The sequence below is a fragment of the Zalophus californianus genome, chromosome 4, assembly GCF_009762305.2.
Source record: "Zalophus californianus isolate mZalCal1 chromosome 4, mZalCal1.pri.v2, whole genome shotgun sequence".
Lineage (NCBI taxonomy): Eukaryota > Metazoa > Chordata > Mammalia > Carnivora > Otariidae > Zalophus > Zalophus californianus.
This window is the reverse complement of record NC_045598.1, coordinates 96,032,777-96,045,571: the sequence shown is the minus strand read 5'-3', so window position 1 is coordinate 96,045,571 and position 12,795 is coordinate 96,032,777.

Below are 12,795 nucleotides of genomic sequence, written 5' to 3'. Positions count from 1 at the left end.
TTCTCCCCATCTCTCCCCTTTCTCAACCCCACTGCTATTGCCCCTATCTTCATGATTCTTTTCGTTCATCCATAAATTCAATAATTCACTCATTTAGCCAATATTTATTGCTACCCACTACGTGCCAGGCACTTCGGAGAAAGCGGTGAACAATACTGCTCTCAAGGAATTTTCCTGCCCTCAAAGAACTTCCATTCTACTGGAAGGAGACAGAAAATACATAAGTAAAGGATACAGTGTGGTGGATGGAAAAAATAAATCATAGGAGTGGAGGGACGGTTTTAAATAAAATGGCCCACAAGGCTTCATGGCAAAGAAAATTTTAAACAAAGCCTTGAAGGAGATAAGTGAATGAACTATGTGAACACGTGGAGGAAGACCATTCCAGAGAAAAGAAAGAGAAGGTGCAAAGGTCCTGAGGTCAGTGCGAGGCAGGTTCAAGGAGCAGCCAGTAGGGGGGCAGTGTGGCTGAACCAGCAACGACTGAGTGGGAGATGAGGTCACAGAAATAAGGGATCAGCCTGCAAGGGCCTGGTTGGTAGGTCATTGTGATGGTTTTGGTCTTTACTCTGAGTGCAGTGGGCAGCCTTAACTGAGACTTCCCCATTTTTCACCTGCATTACTGAAGTAGCCTCCTATCTGGCCTCCCTGACTCCAGCCTTCATCCTGCGTGCCCCTCCCCCCGCCCCCATCAGTGCTGCCTGAGTCAGCTTTCTGCAACACATCATTCCCATTCTCAACACATTTACCAGGTCTCCACTCTTGCCAGAAAATGTCAGTTTCCTTGGTGAGGCTTTAAAAATTGGGTGATTTGAGCTTAGACCCACCTGTCTAATCTCTCTGCAGTCATTATCCAAGGAGCACCCCCTGCCCTCAATAATACAGAACGGATTCTAATTCCCTGTGCGGGCCACTGCCTCGAACCCTCTGTTCCAACAGCTCTCTCCACATGCCGAAGAGCATCCCCTTTGCTCTCCTCTCCTCTGACTGCTCCAGCGCTTCCCCAAGGACCTTGGAGGGGGGAGGAGAGCACCCACGCTCCCCGGGAAGTACCATCTTGTGCTCATCTCCACTCCAGCGCTTTTCCCCACTGTCTCCCCACTGCCCACTCACTCATCCCACTGCCCTCGAGAGCGCTCTGAAGGCTGGACGTGTCCTTTTCATCTCTGGGTCTCCAGCAGTTGACACAATCCCTTGCACACAGTAGCAGCTCATTTAAATTTTAGCTTAAAAACAAACGATTCTCTTTCCTATGCTCTTCAGACCCAACCAATTAAGATGGAATTCGTCTTTCCTCTGAGCTTAAGCACCTCCTCGCATTTGATTTTGCACGGAGCAAAAAATCACCACATGACCTTTATCAGTTATGTGTACACATGTGTTATAACCCCTCATGGGTTATGAACTGACCAGAGTCATTGGATTTAACTTTTGTAACCTGACTCCACCCTGGTCCCCACAGCACCTAGAACGATGCCTCTCATGGGGAGATTCTAGTCAAATTAAGAGTGTGTGGGCTTTGGGGTGGGACTTTTGCATCTTGGCTTCCTGGCTTGTGTGTTAAGCTTTTTTCTTCTTTTTTGGACAATGGGGGTGGTGGTGATGGTGATGCCTCCTTCAGAGCACTGTTGAAGGAGTTGAATGAGCCATTGTGTTTGTTGGGGGGGGTTGTCATTGATTAAGGGCTTCAAAAAGGCAGCTATTATCATTAGGGGCACAGTATAGTATTTCTCAGACTGTTAGAAGTTCGGTCCCCTTTAAAGGAGAGAATTTCTCATAGGATCCCCGAAAACACATATGCAAAAAGAGTGACTCAAAATAAATGTTATTTTATAAATGGAGTACAAACTTTTGTAAAGCTTATCATGTTGAGAAGTCAAAATTCAAGCGATTCTTGGAGACTGTGCGGAAGCTGAGAGTGTCCACAGACCCCCATCTGAGGAGCCTTTGTTTAATAAGTTGCCTTGGGGCCGAGCCAAAGGCAGAGGCCACTTCCATGGCCAGCAGCATGGTTTCCTTCCAGGGGACATTCTTTGTGGTGGTCTGCAGAGACAGAGGCTTTTGTTCTTCCCACAGGGGTGGGACTAGGGAGGGGGAGCCAAAAGGTCAGTGGTTTGCCCCTGGCGACTCCAGCCTGGTGTGGGTCCAGCCCGTGGGTGTGAGCAACCTCCCACCAGACCCTGGAGCCAGCAGAGCCTTGCACAAGACTGGGGGCCAAATGGACTGCGGGCAGAGGCAGAAAGAAGTTCGGGGAAAACGATGTAACTGAGGAATTTTATATCTCCAGCAGACGGAAACATTGCCAGGGCAAGAGAAGGTCTTCCAAACAGAGAAGAACCAGTTAAACGTAAAGAAGGACCCCTGTGCCCCTCCTTTCCGCCAGGGACTCTGCAGGGGCTGAGGGTCCCTTGGGTCCTCCAGCTGCTCTCTAAATGCTGTTTCAACCCCATGCTGCCCAGAACACCCTCTTCACCTCCCCTCTCCCCTAGCAGGATCCTGTTTCCGGGAGTCACCCTGGCCACAGACCCGGAGTGGAAACATCTGGAGATTTCCCAACTTGCATTTCAAAGAGATCTCCAGAGCTCCCTCCCCACCAGCAGCATATAGCAGTTCCCCCCACTTACACAGGCCGAGGCCTCAGTAGTAAACACACCAACCGCTCACCATTCTCCCTCCCAAAAACCTAAACAGAAGGCTAAATGATCATGACAGCCATGGGCAGACTCGTTCTGTGAACGCACGCGGAGCTCCTTCACATTCGGGATGAACCTGCAGGGGGCAGTGGGCAGCATCCTCCCCGCAGCTCCGTTTTCCCACCGGAAACTCTTACATAGAGGCTGTCAAGCTTGGAATGCCATTCTCCTACTCCCGAGAGACTTTGGAAAGAGTACAGACATTCAGCCACTCCTAGCACCCTAAAACGTTCCCACGCACAGTGCCCTTGTCCTACAGCAAGGAGCGGGAAGCAGCTCCAGGTAGCTCCCCTCCCTGGGGCTGTCAGATCCCCTGGGGCAGTGTCGGTGGAGGCCCAAAGGAGGGACCAGCCTCCTCCAGGGAGGAGCTTTGGTCTAGTGGCCAAACTAGTTCTGTTCTAAGTCACTGCAGTGTACCACAATCGGAATGTAAAAAGAAACTCAACTGCATGTTAAGTAACTGGAATTGAAATAAAACTCCGCGGGGGGGGGGGCGCCTGGGTGGCTCAGTCATTAAGTGTCTGCCTTCAGCTCAGGTCATATCCTCGGATCGAGTCCCGCGTCGGGCTCCCGGCTCCGCGGGAAGCCTGCTTCTCCCTCTCCCGCTCCCCCTGCTTGTGTTCCCTCTCTCGCTGTGTCTCTGTTTATTTGACAGAGCAGGAGAGGGAGAAGCAGGCTTCCCGCGGAGCCGGGAGCCCGACGCGGGGCTCGATCCCAGGACCCTAGGATCACGACCTGAGCCGAAGGCAGGCAGACGCTTAACGACTGAGCCACCCAGGCGCCCCTCTGTCAAATAAAATCTTAAAAAAGAAAAATTTGGGGGGAAAAAAAGAAAAGGGAAGAAGGTAAAAAAAAGAAACCCACAGAGCCCAAGGACCACTCAGGGCTCCCTTGTCCTGTTATTTCTTCTATACCCTCACCCGGCCTCCCTTCCTCCCTTCCCCACTGTACATTGGGACAATTTCCCAGAGAGAATTCGGTGATGTGTGCCAAAGATCTTACTAAATCTGACTTCTAAGAATCTACCCCAAGAAAAACAGTCTGTTTCGTTTTGTCTTAAATCTGTAAGTGTTCTCTTTCAAGTGTTATTCGTAATAAATAGAACTGACCCAACAGAAAGGACTGAACAAATGATGGTATTTGGGGACACTAGAATACTATGAAATCTTGAAAAAAAAACTAGGGGGAAAAGTTCATACTATATTGAGAATTTTTTAAAAGCATTCTCCAAAACATTATTTCAGTATCTCTCCAATTATATCTAAAGAGGGAGAGAAAAAAAAACAACAAAACCAAGCCAAACAAACAAACAAACAAACAAAAACCATATCCCCAAAAAAAAAAAAAGACTGGAAAGATATGTTGGGTGGTGGGTATATGGATTTTTTTTCTTTGTACTTCTTAAATTTTCCACAATTAGCATGCGTTATTTCTTAGCAGACAAAAACAATAAATTGTCCACCTTTCTAAAGGACAGCCATATACTTTATCCAATACTCATAAAGTAAACTTATCACTTGGCCTCCTGAGGAAAGCCAGAAGTGGAAAAGACAGATGAGCACAGGGCAGGTCATTGATCGATGAAAGAATCTTTGGCAGGGCCAGCTAAATAATTGGCAGGGCCCAGTGCAAAATAAAAGCAAGGAGCTCCTTTTTCAAAAATTAAGTTTCTTGTGGGGCACCTGGGTGGCTCAGTCGGTTAAGTGTCTGCCTTTGGCTCAAGTCATGATCCTGGGGTCCTGGGATCGAACCCCCACATCAGGCTCTGTGCTCAGGGGGGGAGCCTGCTTCTCCCTCTCCCTCTGCGGGCAGTTCCCCCTGCTTGCGTGCTTTCTCTCCACCACCAAATAAATAAATAAAATCTTTAAAGAAAGTTAAGATTTTCGAGACAGCAACAGCAGAGCATTATTACACCAAGTGTGGGGCCCATCTAAGGGGGGAGCCCTGTGTTGTTGCCGGGTCGTGTGTCCAGGAAGCCAGCCCTGGTCTTTGGCCTGGAGCAGGGCACAACAACGCAGCAGGTGAGGGCTTACAGCCCTGCACCATGCCTGGAGGAGTTGACAGGAGGTCCCACCACTTTCTCACCTGCTGCTGAACAGATGTTCATTCATCCTGAGTCCACTTTCCCAGCAATCAACCTCTGGAACAGTGGCATACTTTATCATATATATGCAAATCAGAAGCCAGCCAAGATTATTTAAACCCTGGATCATAACCTCCTTTTTTTCCCCTTAAGGTGACTGCTTATTTATTCTATTTTAAGGATACCGGAAGAATGCCAACCCATTTTCTACCCTGAAATTAATGACAGTCCCTCCTGAGAACAGAAGTCAGATTTTTTTTTTTTGAGAAGCAATTTCTGCTTGCTTTCTCTCCAGAATCATCAAGAACGCTGATTTGCAGAGTATTATGGTCTTTCTCTAGTCTAAGACCCCCCTTTTTTTTTTGGCCAGTCCCTTCTTTGGGGGAGCAGAGAGGAAATTCATTAACAAATTCACTACTGAGCATTATTCATTCCAGAGGAAATTCATTAACAAATTCACTACTGAGCATTATTCATTCCACATGTCTCACTCAGAGGTTTTTAATATCAGGAGTTACAGCAAATCACCCGTGAATTGTGATCACATGAAACTAACAAGGCTCACAGAGCAGCATCCCTGCTAATGACCAGGCGAGAGCAAGGCTAGAGGAAGTGTGTTGATTCCCCTTGTCTGAGGGGGAGCAAACTCATCAACTAACCCTTGTATTAAATTATGTGCAAAGCAAATCTCTCCCTTTGCAGCCAGTCACAGCAGCTGCCTGCTGCAGAAATGCAAACAAATCAGATTCAGACCACAACCAGACACCTGCCTAAGCCAGAGCTTGTGAAAAATGGAGGCAGAGTTGCTTAGGCAGAAATGCACACGCTAAATTTCTTCTTCCTCTAACTTCTCCAGCACACTTCACCTGAGGCCAAGTCAGGGGTGGGGTCGGGCAGGGCCCCAGTTCTATCCCTCACCCAATGGCCAGAAGAACCCCTCTCATTTGTTAAAATGCACCATGTGGAGGTTTGCCCTGTGGCCAGCCAGCCCACGTTCTTTGAACCTCTTCCCTATCAACTTTTCCTCTTTTTTTAAATTTTATTATGTTATGTTAGTCACCACACATTACATCATTAGTTTTTGATGTAGTGTTCCATGATCTATTGTTTGCGTATAACACCCAGTGCTCCGTGCAGTACGTGCCCTCCTTAATACCCATCACTGGGCTAACCCATCCCCCCACCCCCCTCCCGTCTGGAACCCTTGAATGTTGGAAAATACTGTAAGGGGCATCTAGCTGCACCCCTCTAACACTTGCATCCTCTGTAAAGCCCCACCCAACATTCATCGAGCATTTGCTTGCACACCTCCAGGAACAGGGAGCTCACCATCACCAAACATAACACAAAACATTCTGGCAGAGAGCTGATTATTCTTCCTTTTGTTAAGTGAAACTCTCTTTTTGTGCAAATAACTTGTACTGAGAGCCTCTTTCTATGCTTTGGGGCCAGATTAAACAAGTATTACCTCTTTTCCTTCTGGTGACCTTTCAGACGTTTGAAGGCAGGGCTCTTATTTCCCACAGGCCTTCTCATGGGGTGTCAGCTACTCTATTGTCCAGGTAACTTGGCCCATGACAACCTGTCAAAGGCTCGGTTTTCTTACTTATAAAATGAAGATAATAATATCTCGTCAGTTAAGCGGCTGCTTAACTCAGGTCGTGATCCCAGGGTCCTGGGATCGAGCCCCACGTCGGGCTCCTTGCTCAGTGAGGAGCCTGCTTCTCCCTCTGCCTCTCTCTCTGTCTCTCATGAATAAATAAATAAGATCTTTAAAAAAATAATAGCTCGTTTTCAGGATTGCTGTTAGGATTAAAAAGAATGCATGCCAGGGCACCTTGGTGGCGCAGTTGGTTAAACGTCCAACTTTTGGTTTCAGCTCAGGCCCTGATCTCAGTGTTGTGAGATCAAACCCTGCTTCGGGCTCCACACTTAGCATGGAGTCTGTTTGGGATTCTCTCTCCCTCTCCCTCCACCCCTCCTGCTCTCTCTGAAATAAATACATAAATCTTTTAAAAAATCATCAAAATCAAAATAAAAAGAGTGCATGCAAACATCTCACGGGAGCCTCGTCCATGGCAGGTCCCTAATAAGTAGCAGCAGCTCTAATGGTCCTCTTCCCCAGGACAGAAAAGAACATTGCTTCTCCAGCCTAACCACAGCAGAGCAACACGGGACTGTTTCCCCTCCTTCACACTAATGCTGGGCTTCTACTTATTCAGCCTAAGAAGGCTCGTCTTTTGGTAGCAGCCACACTTCCTAGTACCTGCTTACATCAACCTGATACCAACCAAAATCCTTCAAGTCTTTTTGCTTTAAACCTATCGTGCAGTTAGAGGCAATTTATATTCTCAAAGAACTAGCCTAGTGGCTATTTCCTGGTCATGCCTGTGCCGACCTGCCTCCCCACCCTTGCTCATGCTAGTCCTTTCTCCCGGAACCTGCTCTAGGTCCAGTCTTCCCTCCAAAGCTGACCTCAGATGTCACCCCTTTACAGAGCCTCTTCAAGTCTCCCTCGTTGGAGTATGACCACTTCCTCCTTGGAGGTCTTAAGAAGGACCCCCTCTTAAGGCACTACTCCTCAACCACTCAGGAAGTCTTGGGTAGCAGAGGGAAACGGGTGCCTGTTTATCATCCTACATGTAACACCTCCCACCCGAATCGTCAGCTTCTGAGGCACAAAACTCATCATGGTGTCCTCCTTGACCACCAGCACAAAGCCTGGTTCTCGTTAAATAATTTGCTGGTGGGATCCGTTGTCTTTTGAGGCTTGAGACCACTGCATTCATGCCGTGTCCGGAGGGGGAATAGGGCTCAGCAGACAGTCCTGCTGTTTATTGGCGGCCCAGCCCAGAGGCACGTGGCCCCGCAGAAGCTGCAGCCCAAGGCAAATGTGAATTCGAGGCTGCATCCAGTGAATCTAGGCTCCCGGGGAACGCGAGGCTGACAACCGGAGATCCGCAGAGAAAACGGTGTGCGAAACCGAAGGTGGCCGCTGGGTCCTGGCCTTCTGGCCACCGGCCTCTGGCACATCTTCCATTCAGGAGAGGATCAGCTGCTTCTGCAGAACTTACATCTGTGAAAAACCCTCGTGTGGGGGGCACTGGCCTCCCACGCTCATGGAGAACATCCTTGGGAGGAGAGGACAGTCCCTGGACAGTGAAGACCCTCCTTTCTCTCTGTGTGCCTTCCTGCCTTTTCATCTTTCTATTTCCCACGAACACCCCTCAAGCTGGAGCACGAGGTACTGACCCGGTGAAGAGGCAGTCCCTGTCCCGGCTCTCTAGGGGCTGCTTCCCCGCAGACAAGGGCAGGTCCACAGCTAATCTGGGGAGATGGGTCCAGTAACAAATAATGACAGACAGTGAGACATAGTAACGTGGGTGCAGGTGCCAGGAGACACTCGTGGACAAAGAGGTCAACTGGGAGCCTCTTGCAATGGCCAGCCAAACGGTTGTGACAGCAGTGGCAATGGTGTGCGGAGGAGCCCGCGGGGGTGTCCCTCTGGCTCAGGCTGAGGAGTCTCCAGAAGCTGCCCCACCCCTCCCCCAGGCAGAGCGTTCAGAGCTCCTTTTTGAGTCTGGGACATCTACAAGTTCCTTCTGTTCCTAATAATCCACTCCTGGAACTACGGCTTCTCATCTATACAGCATCCCTTTGCTCCTTCTTGCCGAACAGTCTCCACGGCCTGCCCCGTTCCTTGGCTGCCCAACACCCAGCGCAGACATGAGACATCGAAGCTAATTTTGGAAACGGATATTGTGAGCAGCCGACATTTGTAGGCATTTGTGTGCTTTATGATTTACAAAGCTCTTGCACATACATGATCTCCTTCAGTCATCACACCATCCCCGGGAGGCAGGTATGGATATCGCCTACACCGTGGACCACGATGTCTGCTCCGAGCCCTTCCCCCGCACTGCCCACAGCAAGGATGAGCCAGCTGGTGCTTTCCAGACGGGAATCAGTACGAGTGTTGAGCTGCCTGATTTGCCCTTGTTAAAAAACCCACAGAACATAAATCCCAATTTATGGCTGATAACCTATCTGCAATTTACAGGCTTTCAATTGAATATTGAAGTTTGATATAAATGAGATTACTCCTATCTCAATTTAAAATCCAGCGATATGACTAACATTTCCCCCATGTCTCCCTTTACCTCCTGAATTATTATTAAGCACGTGCTCCTAGTGTAAACCTTTACTAGTTTACAACAGCAAAAAATATTTCACCTCAGTCAGGACTAAGGAGAGCTGGCAAGGACAGAGAGAAGAAAAGGGAATTTACTAGGTCATAATCAGAAATGAGAGGAGAAATCCACATCTCTGTGTGTTTCCCTCCCCTGGGCTGGGAGGGAAAAGGAGTTAAGAATCCAGGTCACTCGATGGACCCTGAAAAACAAACTGAGGGTTCTAGAGGGGAGGGGGGTGGGAGGATGGGTTAGCCTGGTGATGGGTATTAAAGAGGGCACGTTCTGCATGGAGCACTGGGTGTTATACGCAAACAATGAATCATGGAACACTACATCAAAAACTAATGATGTAATGTATGGTGATTAACATAACAATAAAAAATTAAAAAGCAAAAAAAGAATCCAGGTCACTGGGTAGAGATCCAGGGGGCAGAAACCAACACATTGCTCAACCAGTACCAGCTACCTCGTGCACCTGCTTCACCAAGGAAACTAATCACACCATGTGTAGAAAGGGTACCGTGAGTTAGAAAATACTTGTATGTCTTCAGGGCAGGAGACCAGATGACTTCAGGCCACTCCCAGCTTAAAAGAGGCTGCGCTTCTTGTCTGTGGAATATTCTGCCACACTCCTTGGGACTCCCATCATGGTGCCAACTTTAAATCTTTCAAAGCCCTTCACTCTTGTTCTGTTCCAGCCTAGAAGGGACAGATCATTAGAAAGTGACGCAGATTGCTCTGAGTGGATCCAAAGGCTACAGGGAGAACTGACAGGTGATAGTGAGAGAGGTAAGAGAAGAAACGTAAGTGGAAAAGCATAGTAACCACATTCTGTTCAGCATAATGATTCCGAAGGCATCACGGCATAGCTGCACAGTATAGGAATTGAGGTTGATAGTAACTCTGAGTCATCAAGAGAGGTTAACCATAGATATGTCACTGTGAGCTAGCTGGTCACTCAACGCATTTACAAAATATTTACTGGACGCCCAGGATGCACCCGACTCTGGATCCAGGGATAGAAAGATGGATAAGGTACGGTCTTCGCCTTCAAAAGGTTCTCTGGACTTCAGTTTCTTCAGCTGTAAAATGAGGGAGCCAAACTCAGTGATCCCTAAGATTCATTCCTGGGGGTGCTAAAAGCTTTATATATTAGGGCTTGAACCTCACCAATCTTATGAGGTGGTAATCCAGGTCCCATAATCCTGTCTTGCAAATGAACAAACAGGCTTAGAGGGGTTAGTGTCTGGCGCAAGGTCACACAGTCAATGCAGAGCAGAGCCGAGACACTAAGCCACATGGACCAATCACACCAAGAAGAAGGGTCTTCCTCTCTCCCTTGTGCTCTGTCTGCATTATCTTCCTTCCTCCAAAAGGGCAAGCAGAATAGATGGGGAACGGCCCATGCACCTGACAACTGCATGGATTTACCAGTCTGGAATACAACATTCAGCAGCTACAAAACAAAAGTCATGTGCAATGTACAGTCATAAATATCTGTAAGACCAAGTGCACCCTAAACGGCATTGAAGGATCTGTCAAGATCAACAGCAAGGTAAGTCAAAAAAGTCAACAGTGATGCCTACCAGGGACCCATGCTGAGGAGCTAAAATATCTTTGAGAGAAAATATGGTAAAAGGGAAAAGGCAGCTTGGGAGTACTATGTTTTAAAAAAAAAGGTGGGGGAAAGACGACCAAAACCCAAAAACCAAACATACGCATCCCTGCTGGTAGGGTTGGTTTAGGCACAGAGAAAAGGGGACAGGCACAGGCGCGGGATATCTTGTCTACCCTGCTGTTACTGATGATGCGGAGATCTACACTAGGCCACGGGTGGCCTGTCTTCCTACAGACAGGGTACAAATGGAGAGACAAGGTAGCCAGAGCCACTGGATTGAGACAAATGGTCTGGAACACCAGAGATGGCCACCAGCATACTCCTCACGACAAGACAGCAAGAATCAGCCCTGGGAATGAGCATTTGCTGAGCACCTTTATTATTCTGGATGCTCTGCTGGCTGTTTCGTAAACACTGGCTCATCCATTCCTCACCAGCTCAGGGTAGGTCATATTCCCTGAAGCCCAGAGAATCGGTGTGCTCAGGCTGACATGGCTAGGGAGTGGGCGAGCAAGGATTTGAACTCAGCTTGAGTGGAGAACTCCAGCTCTTTCCACACCTCACACAGCCTCCGAGACATAGGTTCTGCCCCGGTACTTATTAGCCACGTGGCCTTGGACCAACTGTCTCAATCTCTGTACCCCCTCAGGCTCCTGGAAACCTGCTTGTCTCATGGAATTTTTGTAAAGATTAAAGGAGATTAAATGCACGAGCACTTTGCTCTCTGAAAAAGATTTCTACAATCATGATGACATTACTAACAATAACGGGAATGACATTTATTGAGCACCTATGTGCCAGGCACTGCGCTCACTGCTTTACATGAATTGCTCCATTCAGTCCTCACAGTAATCTGTGAAATGGGTACGACTACCCACATTCTATGAGTGAAGAAACAGAGGCTCACGGAGGTCAAGTAAGCAGCAAGTAGCGGGGCACAGGGCTAGGGTGGGAGCAGCCTTCCCTACTCCAGAACCCTCGCCAGGACCCAGACCCAGCTGCTGAACAAGAAGCTTCCACTACCTTCTGTACTTTTACTGCCTTCCTCCCCTGTGGTCACAGGGCTTAGATGCGCCGGCCTAGTGTGAGAGTTCGCCTTTAGATGCTGGAGCTAGAAATCGTCATCGTGGGAAGGCCAGCATGTTCTGCAGTTGAAGGAGACTGCTTTCAGCACTTTTCTGTAGCTTGTCTTTGTCCAGCTGAATTGAAGGATACCGCCAAGAACATTTACCACGTGCTGGCGATGTGCCCCTTCTAGAGTTAGGTCCTGAGTTAGGAGACAAATAAGCCCAGAGTTTCAAGGGTTCACAGGCTGATGGGGGAACCTGAAGACAAGTATTTAAAGAGCCCCATCTATGAGCTGGGCTCTGGGTCAGGCCCTAGGGACACAAAGATGAGCAAGATACAGTACATGGTGATGCAGGCCACAGCTGCGATGTGCCCAGGATAAATTGGGGCCCATAGGAAAGGCACCTGACTCTGCTGGGTGTGAGTGGAAACCCCAAGTGGGGTTTCAGTGCCCCATACTGATTGTCCACACTGCTCAACAGTTTCCATATATTGGCTCTAATCCTCGAAGCAACAATCCTATTGGGCAGGTACTTTTGGTTTATAGATAAGGTAGTGAGTAACTTGCTCAAGGTACCAGAGCAGGAAGCGGCAGACCAGACTCAGATCGCAGGCACTCAGACTCCAAGCTTGCCAGACTCTAAAGTCCATGCTCTTTCTAATAAGGAGGGTTGCCGCAGAGAACACTGTGCCATAAGCTCAGCTGGAGAAAGAAACCACACACCACGAATGAACACAGCAGGAAAGGGCAACCGCACGACCATCCGCAAGGTGACAGGGAGGAGGTATGACAGGCTTACACAGGCTCTTTCATTACCCTGGTGTGTCCTCTGGGTCATGTACGGGGAGGAACCTCCTAGAAGGTCAAGGCCCCCTGCCCAGCGGGCCAGGGCACAGGGTGAATGTTTTTGGTGGGGAGGTAAGTTGAGGATGAGTTGTCTGTCTTTAGGTCATAAGAAATAGAAACCCACTCATACCTCATACTAACTTGAGAAAAAAAGGAAAAGGAAAAGAAAGAAAAGAAAAGCAAACAGGAAGGGGAGTATCTGTTTTAAGGAGTCGGGCATTTTGGAGAAGCCAGGCTAGGCTGAGCAGGGTGAGCACAGGGGGTGGGTAGGGAGAGGACACGCGCTCGGCGGC